Source organism: Equus asinus, chromosome 20 (genome assembly GCF_041296235.1).
Source record: "Equus asinus isolate D_3611 breed Donkey chromosome 20, EquAss-T2T_v2, whole genome shotgun sequence".
NCBI classification, from domain to species: domain Eukaryota; kingdom Metazoa; phylum Chordata; class Mammalia; order Perissodactyla; family Equidae; genus Equus; species Equus asinus.
Genome location: NC_091809.1, coordinates 39,742,818 through 39,756,868, shown reverse-complemented (window position 1 = coordinate 39,756,868; position 14,051 = coordinate 39,742,818). Strand labels below are relative to the sequence as shown.

Here is a 14,051-nt window from a genome sequence, read left to right as displayed (position 1 = left end):
GCAATGAACACATCCAGCACTCAGACCCTGGTTTTTTAATAACATTCTCTGACAATATGAACTAGGACTCCTTAGAGAAGTGATTTATTTTAGGGCTGGACCAGGGAAACCATAAAATGATGCTGAAGCTTCTTATAGTATCAGAAATTATTGACTTTTAAAAAAGAAGACAGAGTCATGGTCAAAACGTCCCAGGATCTATCCTCAGTGCTCTAAGGACCAAAGCTCAATCTATTTGAAGAATAAAATAAATAATGATATTATTGGATTATAACCCCCCAAATTAAGTAATTATTCATGAATACATATTATTATAAGTATAGGGAAAAGACCAATGTTCCTTGAAAAGAATTTCAAAAATAGCTATCTACCAAACTCCTCTGAAGGGGGTAGGGCTTAGTTTCTCTCTTCTGGACTTAATGACTTGATTTGAAACAGTTTAGTATGGAAATGGAAAAATGTAAATTTACAGTGTAGAAACTTGATAGACATTACCTTAGCCAAGTGATCAGCATTAACATCACAGACAAGTCATATTGATATCATGTAGACACTGATATGATAGATATTTCACTGTACATCAATCTTTCAAAAACCTATAAACCAGTCTAATAAGGAGAAAACATCATACAAACCCAAATAAGGGCATTCTATAACATATCTGACCTATACTCGTCAAAATTGCTTTAGTCGTAAAAGAAAGGCAAAGACAGAGAAATTGTCACAGATCAGAGGTGACTTGGGAGATATATCAACTAAATGCATCATGACTTCCTAAATTGGGTCTGGGAACAGAAAAATTACATTAGTGGGGAAACTGATGAAATGCAAATAAAGTTAATATTTTTGTTAAAATTTTGTCACTAATGTCAATTTCTTAGCTTTGGGAATATACCCTGGATACATAAGATGTTTGAACTGGGGGAATTTGGTTGAAGGGTATATCCAGGAATCCTCTGCATTATCTTTGCAACTTTTGTATAAACCTAAAATTAATTCAAAAGTAAAAGTTTATTTTAAAAATCCCAAATCTCTCATCCTAAAAAGAGTGTAATGTTGGATTTTAGTAAATAAACTTCTCTGCAATTTCAAAACATAAGTTCTTCCTTTCTATAAATATGAAAGCACATTTGCATACACATTCATCTTTTGGGGGAATGGAAAAAAGTCCCACTGCATACTTGTAGGGAATCCCCATTTTGTGTCATCTTGGTGCGATACAGTATCCAAACATACACTACAAAAATCAGAAGAGAAAAAAATATCTGTCCCTACATACCTTGGCAAGAAGAGGACAAGTACATTGACCCTGACTCCGCCAATCTTGTAGTCCTACCTGATATTTAAATTTGGAGTAAATGATGCAAACATAATGGTAGAGTTGGGAACAATTTCTGGAGTTGCAGCCATGTCCAGGGGCTGTGTCAGTGGTAACAAATAGGATACAGACCCTACAGCCTCAGGGCAGCATTGTGGCCAGGCTGTTCCTCTGAAATACTTCCTGCTCTTGGCCCCTGGAGTAGTCTTGGCTCTGCCTATTCTCCAACCCTGGTTTTACAACCTCCTACCAAGCCTATGAATCCCCAATATTCTTGCTATTAACTCATTTTCTATTTAAAAAATGTAGAGTCACTTTCTATTGCTTGTCAACATAAACCCTGATATGATATTTTTCCCCATATATCTCAGATCCCTTAGATTTAGGCTTAAAGAATTGAACAAGAATTTTTGTTTTTTTAAATCTCAGTGAGGTAACATCTGATTCATCAAGATGGAATATGCTATTCTTCCCTGCTCCTCCTTTTTAAAACTAAAAATCATAGACATAACATAACAAACAAACATAGGAAGATTCTGAAAGGTAAAAATAAGGTAGACTGCCAAGTAATCTCAGGACTTGAGGACTGCAGGTGGTGAGCTCTCTGGACTTTCTTTTTGCCTCCTGTATATCCTAGATGGTATGCTTGGGAAGCATTCAATCCCAAACCATCAATAGCATAAACCAAAAATATAAGCTTTTGTTAAAGCAAAGGAGTAGAAAAAGATTGGCATAGCGAAACGGAAAACACTTTCGTTATAATACCCACCATACAATCGCTAAAAATTAAAGGAAAAACCTGCCTTTCCACCCATTTCGGTAGGGCCAAGTAGAGAAATAAATTTCTACCCTCTGCTTGGTGGTAGCAGGAAGTGTTTTGATTCTCTTGCAGGAGTGACATTAGCAGGGCCAAGTGGAGACTGAACTTCCAATGCATGTCTGGCAATAGGAAATGGCAAACTGATGCCCTTACCAGCAGAGTGTAAATGGGGCTGAGCAACAATCTGAACTTCCTTACCTACTCAGCAGCAATAAAGCTGAACAAAGTGACGTTAATTGGCATTCCACATTTGGTGGGGCCAAGTGGGGAACTGAGCCTCCATCCCACCCAATAGCAATGAAGTGGAATAAAATTGTATCAGACAGTCCTACTTGTTAGACCTATTTCCACTCCATATTGTTGTTATTAAGGTCCATCATGGGGCTAAACTTTTCCTGCCCACCTAGCAGCAACAAAGCATTTTCCAATTTTGTTGTTCCATTTTGGCTGAGGAGATGTCATAGAGCTGAAGTGGAAATTAAACTTTTACCTCATGTGTCAGTAATAGGATGATACAAGGCAGCACCTCAACTTTACTGGGGTGATGTTCAAGTCTCAGCAGGGATCTGAATAACCACAGCCACCTGGAACTGCACAATACACCTAAACAAGGTGACTGCTTGCCAAAAAAGAAAATAAAATCTGATTCATAGTCTCAGAAATAATACACACAGTGTATACAATTCTAAATCACTCATCATATCAATAACAAAGACCACCAGAACTTGAAAATGAAAAACAAAAAATCAATAGCCAACATGGAGATGCCTCAGATGTTTGAATTATCTGAAAAGAATGTTAAGGTAGCAAACATAAGAATGTTTCAACAATCAATTGCAAACACTCTTGAAACAAATGAGAAAATTAAATATTTTAGCAAAGAAATATAAAATATAAAAAAAGAACCAAATGAGACTTTTGCTTCTGAAGATAGAGAAGATATACTTCCCTTATTCCTCCCACTAATTACAGTTAAAAACCCTGGGCATTATATATAAAATAAACATAAGAATATTCTTAAAGATGGAGAAGAGAGAGTAGGCTGGCTAGGGAACTGAGGACCTGAGGGAAAACCCGGTGATCAGTTCTCTGACTTTACTTTTTGCCTTATATGCCTCAAACTTAGAGCTGGAGAAGCTGGCAAAAAGAAATGCCAGTAGACATAGACATTAAAAAACAACAACACAAGACATTGTAAAATAAAAAGCACAAACAAAAGCCAGTGCTCTCTAGGCAAAGGACCAGGAAAGGACAGCTTAGAAAAACAGAAACTTTCAGACAGTAAGTGCTCTACTCTAGCCAAATACCCTAGAAAAAACTGACCCCACCTACATCCATGGAAGCAAAACTAACTGAGAAGCCTATACTCTACCATCATGGGCTATAATAAATTGTATCAAATACATACACAGACACACTCACTCTGAAGAAGTGACACAGGGGACTAGTGGAAAGTCAAGACATTTTCAGTCAGCCAGCAGTGATGAGACCACCCCAATACAGTGTCAGTGGAGAACACACGGGGAGTCAGAACTCCCATTCCCATCCAGCAGTATTGAGGTATTTCCTCCATTGAATGTCAACAAAGGATGAGTGGGGAACACAAACTTCTAATTCAACCTGCATGAATGAGATGATTCTTTCTCTTCCCCTGCCGAAGCAGTGTTAGAAAAGGCCACCAGAAGTGTAAGATTTAAATAAGACTCAGGGTCTCAGAACATGGTGTAAAATTGTTCAGGTTTCAATACAAAATCATTCCTCATACCATGACCTGAGAAGATTATCCATTTAATCAAAAAAGACAATCTATAGATGCCAACATTTAGATGTCAGAGATGCTAGAATTATCTGAAAATCATTATAAAAAAGCTTCAAAGAACAGTTAGGAACACAGTTGAAACAAATGAAAAAATAGAAAGTCTCAACTAAGAAATAAAAAATCTCAGCAAAGAAACAGAAGACATAAAGAAGAACTATGTGGAAATTTTAGAGCTAAAATGAGCTAAGTTAGTGAAAGGACTCAACAGCAGAATGGAAGGGGAAGGAAAGAATCAATGAACTGGAATATAGAACAATAAAAACTGCATAATCTGAAGAAAATCCAAAAGAGACTGCAAAAAAGTTGAACAGAGTCTCAGGGACCTGTGGTACTATAACAATATGTCTAATATCCAAATCACCAGAGCCCTGTGAAGATGAGAGAAAGACAGCAACGCTGAGAAAGTGTTTAGGGAAATAATAGCTGAAACTTCTAAAATTTGGCAAAAGACATAAGTACACAGACTCAGGAAGGTAAGTGAACTTCAAACAGGAAAAACCCAAGGGAATCCATGCCAAAGCACATGATAGTTAAACTCCTAAAACTAAAGACAAAGGAAAAATGCAGCAAAAGAGAAATGATACTTTACCTACTGGTGAAAGGACAATTTGAGTGACCGCCAATTTCTCATCAGAAACCACAGAAGCCAGAAATAAATAGAATAATATTTCTCAACAGCTGAAATAAAATAATGGTCTTCCCAGAATTCTATATTCAGTGAGAATATACTTTAGGAATGAAGAGAAAATCACAACACTCTCAAAAAGAGGACAAGCAACAGAATTTATTGTCAGCATCTCTTCCCTTAAATAATGGCTAGAGAAACTCTCCTAAACAGAAGGAAAATTACACAAGAAAAATAAAATTTAAAATACCAAGAAGAGGGGCCATCCCCATGGCCAAGTGCTGTTTGCTTCACTTCAGCAGCCCAGGTTTGTGGGTTTGGATCTCAGGCATGGCCCTACTTCACTCATTGGCCATGCTGTGGAGGCATCCCACATACAAAATAGAGGAAGACTGGCAATGGGTGTTAGCTCAAGGCAAATCTTCCTCTCAAACAAAAAAAAACCAAGAAATAATAAGTATATGAAAAGCAAAATATGGGGAAATGTAATAGGTTTTCATTCTCTCTTGAATTTTCTAAAATATGCTTAACAGTTCAAGCAAAATACATAACACTGTCTCATGTGGTTCCAAATAATACATAGGGCAAATATTTAAAACAGGCATATTATAAATAAGAGGGGATAAATGGATGTGAAAGGAGGTGGGTTTCTATACTTCATTTGAACTGCTAGACTGTGATATATTAGGTATATATAATTTAATTTCTAGAAAAACTGGCTTAAAATACTATGCAGAGATAAACAGAAAAATCAAAGTTTCACTATAGAGAAATCAAAATGGAATTCTAAAGCAAGTTCAAGTAACCAACAGAAAAGCAGGAAAAGGAAAACAGAAATGAAAAAAAGAGAAATAAAGAAAAAGAGAAAACCAATGGAAAACAAAAGATAAAATGACAGGTATAATCCCAAATGTAGTCAATAATTATATCAATACTAAATATAAATGATTTAAATACATCAATTAAAAGACAGAGATTGGAATCATGAATTAAAAAAACATAACCCAATTAAATGCAGTCTAAAATATGCTCATTTCAAAATATGCATGGCATGGATCTACACCACTCATCAACAGTCATGCTGTGGCAGCAACCCCTACATAAACTAGAGGAATATTGGCACAGATGTGTTAGCTCAGGGTGAATCTTCCTCAAGCAAAAAGAGGAAGATTGGCAACAGAGGTTAGCTCAGGGAGAATTTTCTTCAGCAATTAAAAAAAGAAAAAATACTAACATAGGGAAATAGAAAGTAAAAGAATGGAAATAACTATATCCTGTAAATATTAATCAGATGAAAGTAAGTATGGCTATATTTATATTAGATAAAATAGATCAGAAAAAAATTATCAGAGACAAAGACATACATATTCCATGATAAAAGTTTCAATCTGCCAAGAGCACATAGCAATCATAAAAGTGTACACACAAAGAACAGAGCTCAAAAATATGTGAAATAAAAACTGATAGAACTGAAAGGATAAATAGACAAATGTGCAGTTATGGTTGGAGACTTAAATGCTCTTCTCTCAAGAATTGATAAAAAATTAGACAAGAACGTTGAGAAGGAGGGGCTAGCCTGGTGGCGCAGCAGTTAAGTGTGCACGTTCTGCTTTGGCTGCCCGGGGTTCACTGGTTCGGATCCTGGGTGCAGACACGGCACCACTTGGCAAGCTATGCTGTGGGTAGGCATCCCACATATAAAGTGGAGGAAGATGGGCACGGATGTTAGCGCAGGGCCAGTCTTCCTCAGTGAAAAGAGGGGTACTGGCAGCAGTTAGCTCAGGGCTAATCTTCCTCAAAAAGAAAAAAATAAGAAGGATATAGAGAACTCAAAAAGACCGTCAACCAACAGGATCTCAATGACATTTATAGAATATTCGCTTAATGACAAAAGAATACATGCCCTTTGCAAGTGTCTGTGGAACATGTACTAAGAGTTCCCATATCCTGGGTAATAAAACCAAGCTCAATAAATTTAAAGGAAATGAACATACTGAATGTGTTCTAAGACCTCAAGGGAATTAAACAAGAAATCGGCGACAGAAAGATAACAGTAAAATCTCTGAAGACACGGAAACTAAACAACGTATCTCTAAATAACCCATGGAAAAATACATATAAGATTGCTGATTTAAGATTAGACATATAAAGAGCTTGGAAGATGGCACATGCATCATTATAACAAGAAGAAGCTATACAAACTGAGAATAAATTAATTTTCTTGGACCCATCAGAGAACTGAGGTTGAAAGGAAAATAGTCACTGTGAAGTAAGGAGAGACAGGCTCATGCAGAAGACACGGCCAAGATCAACTTACCTGGAGGAGGCGCTGAACCAATAAACTTGTAGAAACACTTAAATGGTGCTTTTGATGAATTTCTGAAGGCTGAGCATAGACCATGGTAATAGTGAGGAACTTTTGAGAACCACAGTTTTAGTGAGACTGCCACACTGTCTAAGACTGTGCCTCTAGAAATCCCTCCAGGTTCTCATAGTGAAGATCTGAGAAATAACCATCATGGTTCTGGCACGAGACAGAAAAAGCAATAATTGTGAAATATACCCCGAGCCTTCTCCCATGCTCATAGTCCCATATATATATATATATATAACATAGTCCCATGCTCAAAGAAAAAAAGACTTTGCCAGAGTGTTTTCCCAGTTGGGAAGAAGCCATGCCTTCCAGTTCAGCTTTCTCTGACCTTCCTATACCCATCTAAGGAAAAATAAATAGTAATTAGGTATGAGGGCATCAAGGAAATAGATTGTAAATACTGCAGTCAGGGAAAGCAGTAGGAGATCAAGGAAACAAAAAGGCTATGACACTGGAGAAACATCTGTGAAAGTCACAGCCCCACTTAAACACTGAGATTTAATCAGATGATTATAAAATACTCCCATCTTATACACTGTGCTACCACACCAAGAGGAATCCAGTATAATCACAGTGGATAACAGCTGAAAGATTTGCAAGATGAAGACACTCTCTGAGGAGGACTATTTATGGGAGTGCAGAGTCAAATGTGGGAAAACAAACTTGAAATTTGAAGACCTGGTACCTGAAGATTCTACAAAATTAAATATAGACAAAATCCTAGCCAGAATACCAAAAACTCTCAAAAAGATGGCAATTTACCCAAGTTGTTAGTGCCAGATACAGCATGTCTATCTTTCAACAAAATATTACAAGGCATGACAAAAGGCAAGACAGGAAAATACTGTCTGAAGGATAATGCAAGCCACAGAAGCAGACTCAGACATGAATCAAATGTAGAAATTATTGAAAAGGAATTTAAAATAACTTTTAAGAGTATGCTAATGGCTCTACGCAAAAAATAAGCAATATGCAAGAACAGAAGGGTGATATAAACAAAAAGATAGAAACTCTAAAGAAATTATAAAAATAAAATGCTAGAAAAAAACAAGCACATTAATGTAAAGGAAGCATTCTATCTACATGCTCATCAAAATTCAACACAGGATAGAAAAGTGTAAGTAAGTTTGAAGATAGGTCAAAAGAAACTTCCCAACTCAAATCCAAAGAGGAAAAAGAGTGAAAAAATAGAACAAAACAACCAATAACTTTGGAACAATTTCAAAAGTGAGAAATATGCATAGTTGGAATATCAGAAGGATAAGAGAGAGTGGAGCAAAAGAAATATTTGAAATAATAATGGCCAAGAATTTTCTAAAATGAATAACAGACACCAAACCACAAATCCAAGAAGCTCAGAGAACATCAAGCAAGATCAATGCCAAACACACACACACACACACACACCCCAAATGTAGGCTTATATTCAAACTGCAGAAAATCAAATACAAAGAGAAAATCTTGAAGAAGCCAAAGGAGGAAAGTATTTTACCTATAGGGAACAAGGATAATAATTACAGTGGAATTTTCATCAGAAATATCCAATCAAGAAAAGAATGGAGTGAAATATTTAAAGTGTTGAAATTTTTAAAAGTCAGCAACCTAGAACTCTGTAGCCAATAAAATTATCCTTCAAAAGTCAAAGTGGAATAATTACTTTCTCATAGAAACAAAATCTGAGAGAATTTGTTGCCATCAGACTTGTCTTGCAAGAGATATTAAAAGAGTTCTTCAGGAAAAATGAAAATAATATAGGTCAGAAGCTTGAATTGGTATAAAGAAAAAAAAGCATCAAAGAAGGAATAAATACAGGTAAAATAAAATATTTTATTTTTCTTATTCTTAATTTAACTAAAAATAACTGTGTATTTAAAATAATAGTAAAAATATATTGGTGATTATAACATGGATCAGTGAAATGAACAACAGCAATTTTATAGTGGACAGGAGGGAAGAAGTAGAAATATTCTAAGGTACCTGCACTACACATGAAGTAGTATAGTGTTATTTGAAGGTGGACTTAGACAAATGTAAAATGTGTACTGTAAACTATAGGGCAACCAGTGTAAATATTTTAAAAGAAGTATAACTAATATACTAAGAGAGAAGAAAAATGGAATAATATACAACGTTCAATTAAATCTGGAGAATAAAAAAAAGGAGGAAATGTTAAAAAAGAAGCAAAGAACGTGGAAAAGCAGTAAGCAATTATAAACATGGTAGATGCTAATCCATGTATATTAATAATCACTTCAATGTGAATGGTCTAGACACATCAATAAAAAGATAGAGATTTTCAGAGTGGATAAAGAAACAAGCCACAATATGCTGCTGTAAGAAACTAATTTCAAATATGAAGACAGGTTAAAAGGATGGAGAAATATATACCATGTTATAACACTCAAAAGAATGTTGGCTCAGATATGTTAACTTCAACAAGCAGAAATAAGAACAAAGAAGCTTACCAGAGACATTTCATCTTTAATTTAATTAAAGAGAGGCATTACAGAATGACAAAGATTAAACAGGTAGAAAATTCAGTAAGGAACCATACTACCTGGACAGCAAATCGATTTAATCTAACCGAACTTTATAGAATTGGGAGATGAAATCGCATCCAACAACACATTGTTCTCAAGTTCACATGGAACAAGGACAGGTTTCTATCTCTTCACCCAGACTACTGATGAAACAAGCATGGTTTGTATGCTTGGGGCCAGCTAAGAATGAAGGAAAGGGGCAAGCATCTTGCTGCAGAAAGCACAGCTCTGTGAAATTAGTTTCTCCTGGGGCTTCTCCCCTGGAAGTGAGGGAGATGAATGGAGCATGCCTCCAATGTACTGGCTTTCCAAGACTTGTTGTATAACCTGGATTCCAGTAAAATTTGCTCAGAAAGTCCCAACTCTGCACAAACATAAAAATATTGACTTCCTGACATCTTGATGAACATTATTTTTGTTAGAGTCTTGAAATTCAAAGTGAATTAACAAGAAGATTTAAACAAACATGGATTGGTCTTTCAGTAAAAGTAAATTTAATAGGTATAGCTTTTGACCATCAAATTTGATAGTGCTATATTTAGCATTAAAAGATATGTTTATACCATGAATTCAACTCTTTTTAAAAATAGTTCAGAGCCAGCCCTGATGGCCTAGTGGTTAAAGTTTGGCACACTCCACTTCAGAGGCCCGGGTTCAGTTCCTGGGCACAGAACCACACCACTCATCTGTCAGTAGCCACACTGTGGTGGTGGCTCACATAGAAGAACTAGAAGGACTTACAACTAGAATATACAACCGTATACTGGGGCTTTGTGGAGGGAAAAAACAAAAAGAGAGAGGAAGATTGACACAGATGTTAGCTTATGGAGAATCTTTCCCAGCAAAAAAAAATATATATATAGATATAGATATATATCTAGATATAGATATATATTTCATAGTATTTAGTACCTACTTCACTTATTAGTGAACTTGATGTATTTAGTAAATATTTTGTGTATTAGTTTGCTAGGGCTACCATAACAAAATACCACATACTAGGTGGCTTGAAGAACAGAAATTTATTTTCTCACAGTTCTGCAAGCTTGAAATCCAAGATCAAGATGTCAGCATGTTTGGTTTCTTCTGAGGCAACACTCCTTGGCTTGCAGATGGCCACCTTCTCTCTGGCTCCTTACATGTTCTTTTCTCTGTGTGCACACACTCATGTCCCTGATGTCTCTCTGTGTGTCCAATTTTCCTTTTCTCAGCAGAAATATCACCTTTTCAGAAAAGGCCTTCCTGACCACGCAATGTGGAGTAAATACATGGTTACACTCTGTATCACTACTTTAGTTTAAAACTCTGAATAGCATTTTTCTGATCTATTGATGTGTACCTGTCTATTTGGTCATCCTCTGTCTCCTCCTCCTGCCCACTTGCACTCCAGCTCCACCTTACTGTAGACAATTAGCCCTAGGAGAGCACAGGCATTGTCTACCTTATTCACCACTTTATGGTTAATGTTTAAAAACAGAGCCTGGTACAGGATAGGTGTTCAGTTTCTACTTATTAATTAAGTAAACCACATCAGTTGTACACTGTCACCTCTGAGGCAAAAGGGAGGATGAAAATACTGAAGGGAAAATGCTGGCTGCTAGTGAATTAGAGGTTTTGAAGTCTATCTGTGGAAAGGACAAAAAATCCTCTGCTAGGGGCCAGACTCATCGCCGAGTGATCAAAGTTCCATGTTCTCCACTTCAGCAGCCTGGGGTTCGTGGTTTCAGATCCCGGGAGCAGACCTACTCCACTCATCAGCCATGCTGTGGAGGCATCCCACAGATGAAAAATAGAGGAAGACTGGCACAGATGTTAGATCAGGGTAATCTTCCTCACAAAAAATGTAGCTGCTAATAATTGGTAAACAGTTCTAATACAATTTTTACCAGTGAAGACATAGCATGTTCTATTACCCACATTTCTTGCCCTGAAGTCCCAAGAAGTAAAATACAACACAGTTTTCCTTTTTTCCTGACTGCTCTAAATGGTTATCTTAGTTTCCTGTCCTTAGAAATTGAGATCAGAAGAAAAATATCCCTTTACCACATTCCCTTAAGAATACAATAAGAACAGACTATAGAATGGGGAGAGAGGAGCATCTCCTTATACTGCTCTCCTTTTGGGAAACAAAGGAATCTTCCAGACAAAAGCCCCTATAGCACTCAAAAAGACCACCCTCAGCTCCTCAAACTCCAAAGACTTTCAATAGAGATTTATTAACTAAAGGAGGAAATGACTGAATCTAAAGTCCACCAAAGTCCATATCTTCATGACAAAGCTTCACAGGAATTCCAGACATGCCTCAGTCAAAAATCTCACAACCTTACCATTTCTGAAATTATCATCATTCAACCTTTTCTACTTAAAAACCTATAATTTCTGAAAATAAGCTGGAGAATGACAGACTCCAACTACTTTTCCTACTTTCTATGAAAGTGTGAAGGATTGATCCTCTTTCTTTTGTTGTCTTTGTGAAGTGATTTATATAGTTAATTTACTCCACTATCAAAATCATTTGCATTTCTATTTTGAATTATTACAATTCTCTCCATAGCTTTATACATTGTGTATCCTTACTAAGTTCTGGTACCTATAAGTTACACAGATTCCATTGAGGAGAACACCCTTTTCTTCAAAGTCTTATTCAGGGCAATTTTGACATCTTTATTCCTCAAACTGTAGACGAACGGATTCATCATTGGACCCACAATGGTATAAAAAACTGTAGATACTTTATCTCGATCTAGAGACCCAGAAGAAGGCTTAAGATACATGAATGCTGATGATCCAAAGAAAAGAGAAACAGTAATTATGTGGGAGCTGCAGGTACTGAAGGCTTTAGACCTTCCCTCTGTAGAACGAATGTGAAGGATGTTGTAGAGGATCAAGATGTAAGAAATGGAGATAGTGAGACTGGGCATGATTACATTGATGCCCACCACAATGAAAACCACTAGCTCATTGATGTAGGTGCTTGAGCAGGAGAGCTGGAGGAGAGGAGGTATGTCACACATGTAGTGATTGATGATGTTGCCATCACAGAAGGTGAGTCTCAGCATACATACAGTGTGGGCCACAGCACCCACAAACCCCATCACATATGCACCCGCCATCAGCATGAGGCAGACCAGATGAGACATGGTGACATTGTAAAGCAGGGGCTTACAGATGGCCACATATCGGTCATAAGCCATTGATGTCAAAATACAGCACTCATCAATAACAAAGAAGGAGAAGAAATAGAGCTGAGCCATGCACTCTGAATAAGAGATGATGTTCTGCTTCACAAAACTCATCAGCATTTTGGGGGTTATAACAGAGCAGTGGCAGAGATCAATGAAAGAAAGGTTAAAGAGAAAGTAGTACATGGGAGTGTGCAGGTGAGAGTTCAGACCAATCAGAATAAGCAAGCCAATGTTCCCCACCAAGGTGATAACATAGATTCCTAAGAAAATGAAAAAGAGAGGCAACTGGAGTTCTGGCTGCTGTGTTAAACCCAGCAGGATAAATTCAGTCACTGAAGAGTCATTTCCTGAGGCCATTCTTCCCTAGGACATATCTGTGGTAACAGGACAAAAAGATAACATTAAAATGAGCAATTAGTTCTTTTCACCCAACCCCATTATAATGAGACTGAGACCCAGAATAGAAGAATGAACTGAAGCCCATCCTTCAGTGTACCTTTGTTGTCTCCATTTTATGAAGGCTGAGAGAATGTTTAAAGATGTATATCAAAAAGACATAAAGGGCAATTTCTGTAAGGATAAGATTCTGGAACCCTGTAATCACTCTTGACTCTACAGCATCTCTGTTTCACTTCTGCTTTGGCAATCTACCAAGCTCACCTTGAGGATAATGGTCATCTCAGCAGAGAGAAGATGTGTCATTCCAAGGAGTCCTTGGCTCCCATAGAAGAGATTTTGAAGAATAACAAGACAAATACAATTCAACAGTCACCCTTCTGCATCAGGACTTCAATCCTGCTGGGTTAACTGGGCTCAGAGAAAGAATATGATTTCCCTCCTCCCTGAATGTCACACAGAGGCTGTCCACAGGCACTCACAGAGGTCCTAATGTCTCTTCCTGCTGGGCTGCAATATAAACTCAGATCAAAAGTCAGATTTGGATCACTATAGGAAGCTTTCAAACGCCCAAATCAAGGTCAGCTCACCTTGTTAACACTTCTCCACTATTCACAACAGAGGTGCAAGTGGCTCTGATGAATTTTAGGGGTGAACAACGCAAAACAGTGTTTTTCTGATATTGTTTTTGTTTTGAGTGCATATTAGACTAAGGGAGTCAGAGCACAGACCTCAGAATCTCAGACAAGATTCTGAGAAGCCATGAGTTGCAGATAGTGATTTTGATGGTAGCTTTTCCCAGAGTATCCTCTCCTGCCTAGGTTGTAGTAAATAGCATCTGCTGGTGCCTAAAGAGCCACCTGCTAATGTGACCCAAGGGAATTTTATGAGTTGGGAAGTCCTAGGGATCTAGTTAAAAACTGGAGGACTAGGTTTCCTTAGTACTTTCCCGAGAGATCAGGCTTTGCAGCAGA

At 37.1% G+C, this 14,051-nt stretch overlaps 1 pseudogene; it reads right to left on the bottom strand.

Annotated features, from left to right (window-relative positions):
• Window positions 1–12,093: 12,093 nt before the first annotated feature.
• Window positions 12,094–13,053, bottom strand: LOC106835997 (olfactory receptor 8B3-like; annotated as a pseudogene).
• Between the last annotated feature and the right edge of the window lie 998 nt (window positions 13,054–14,051).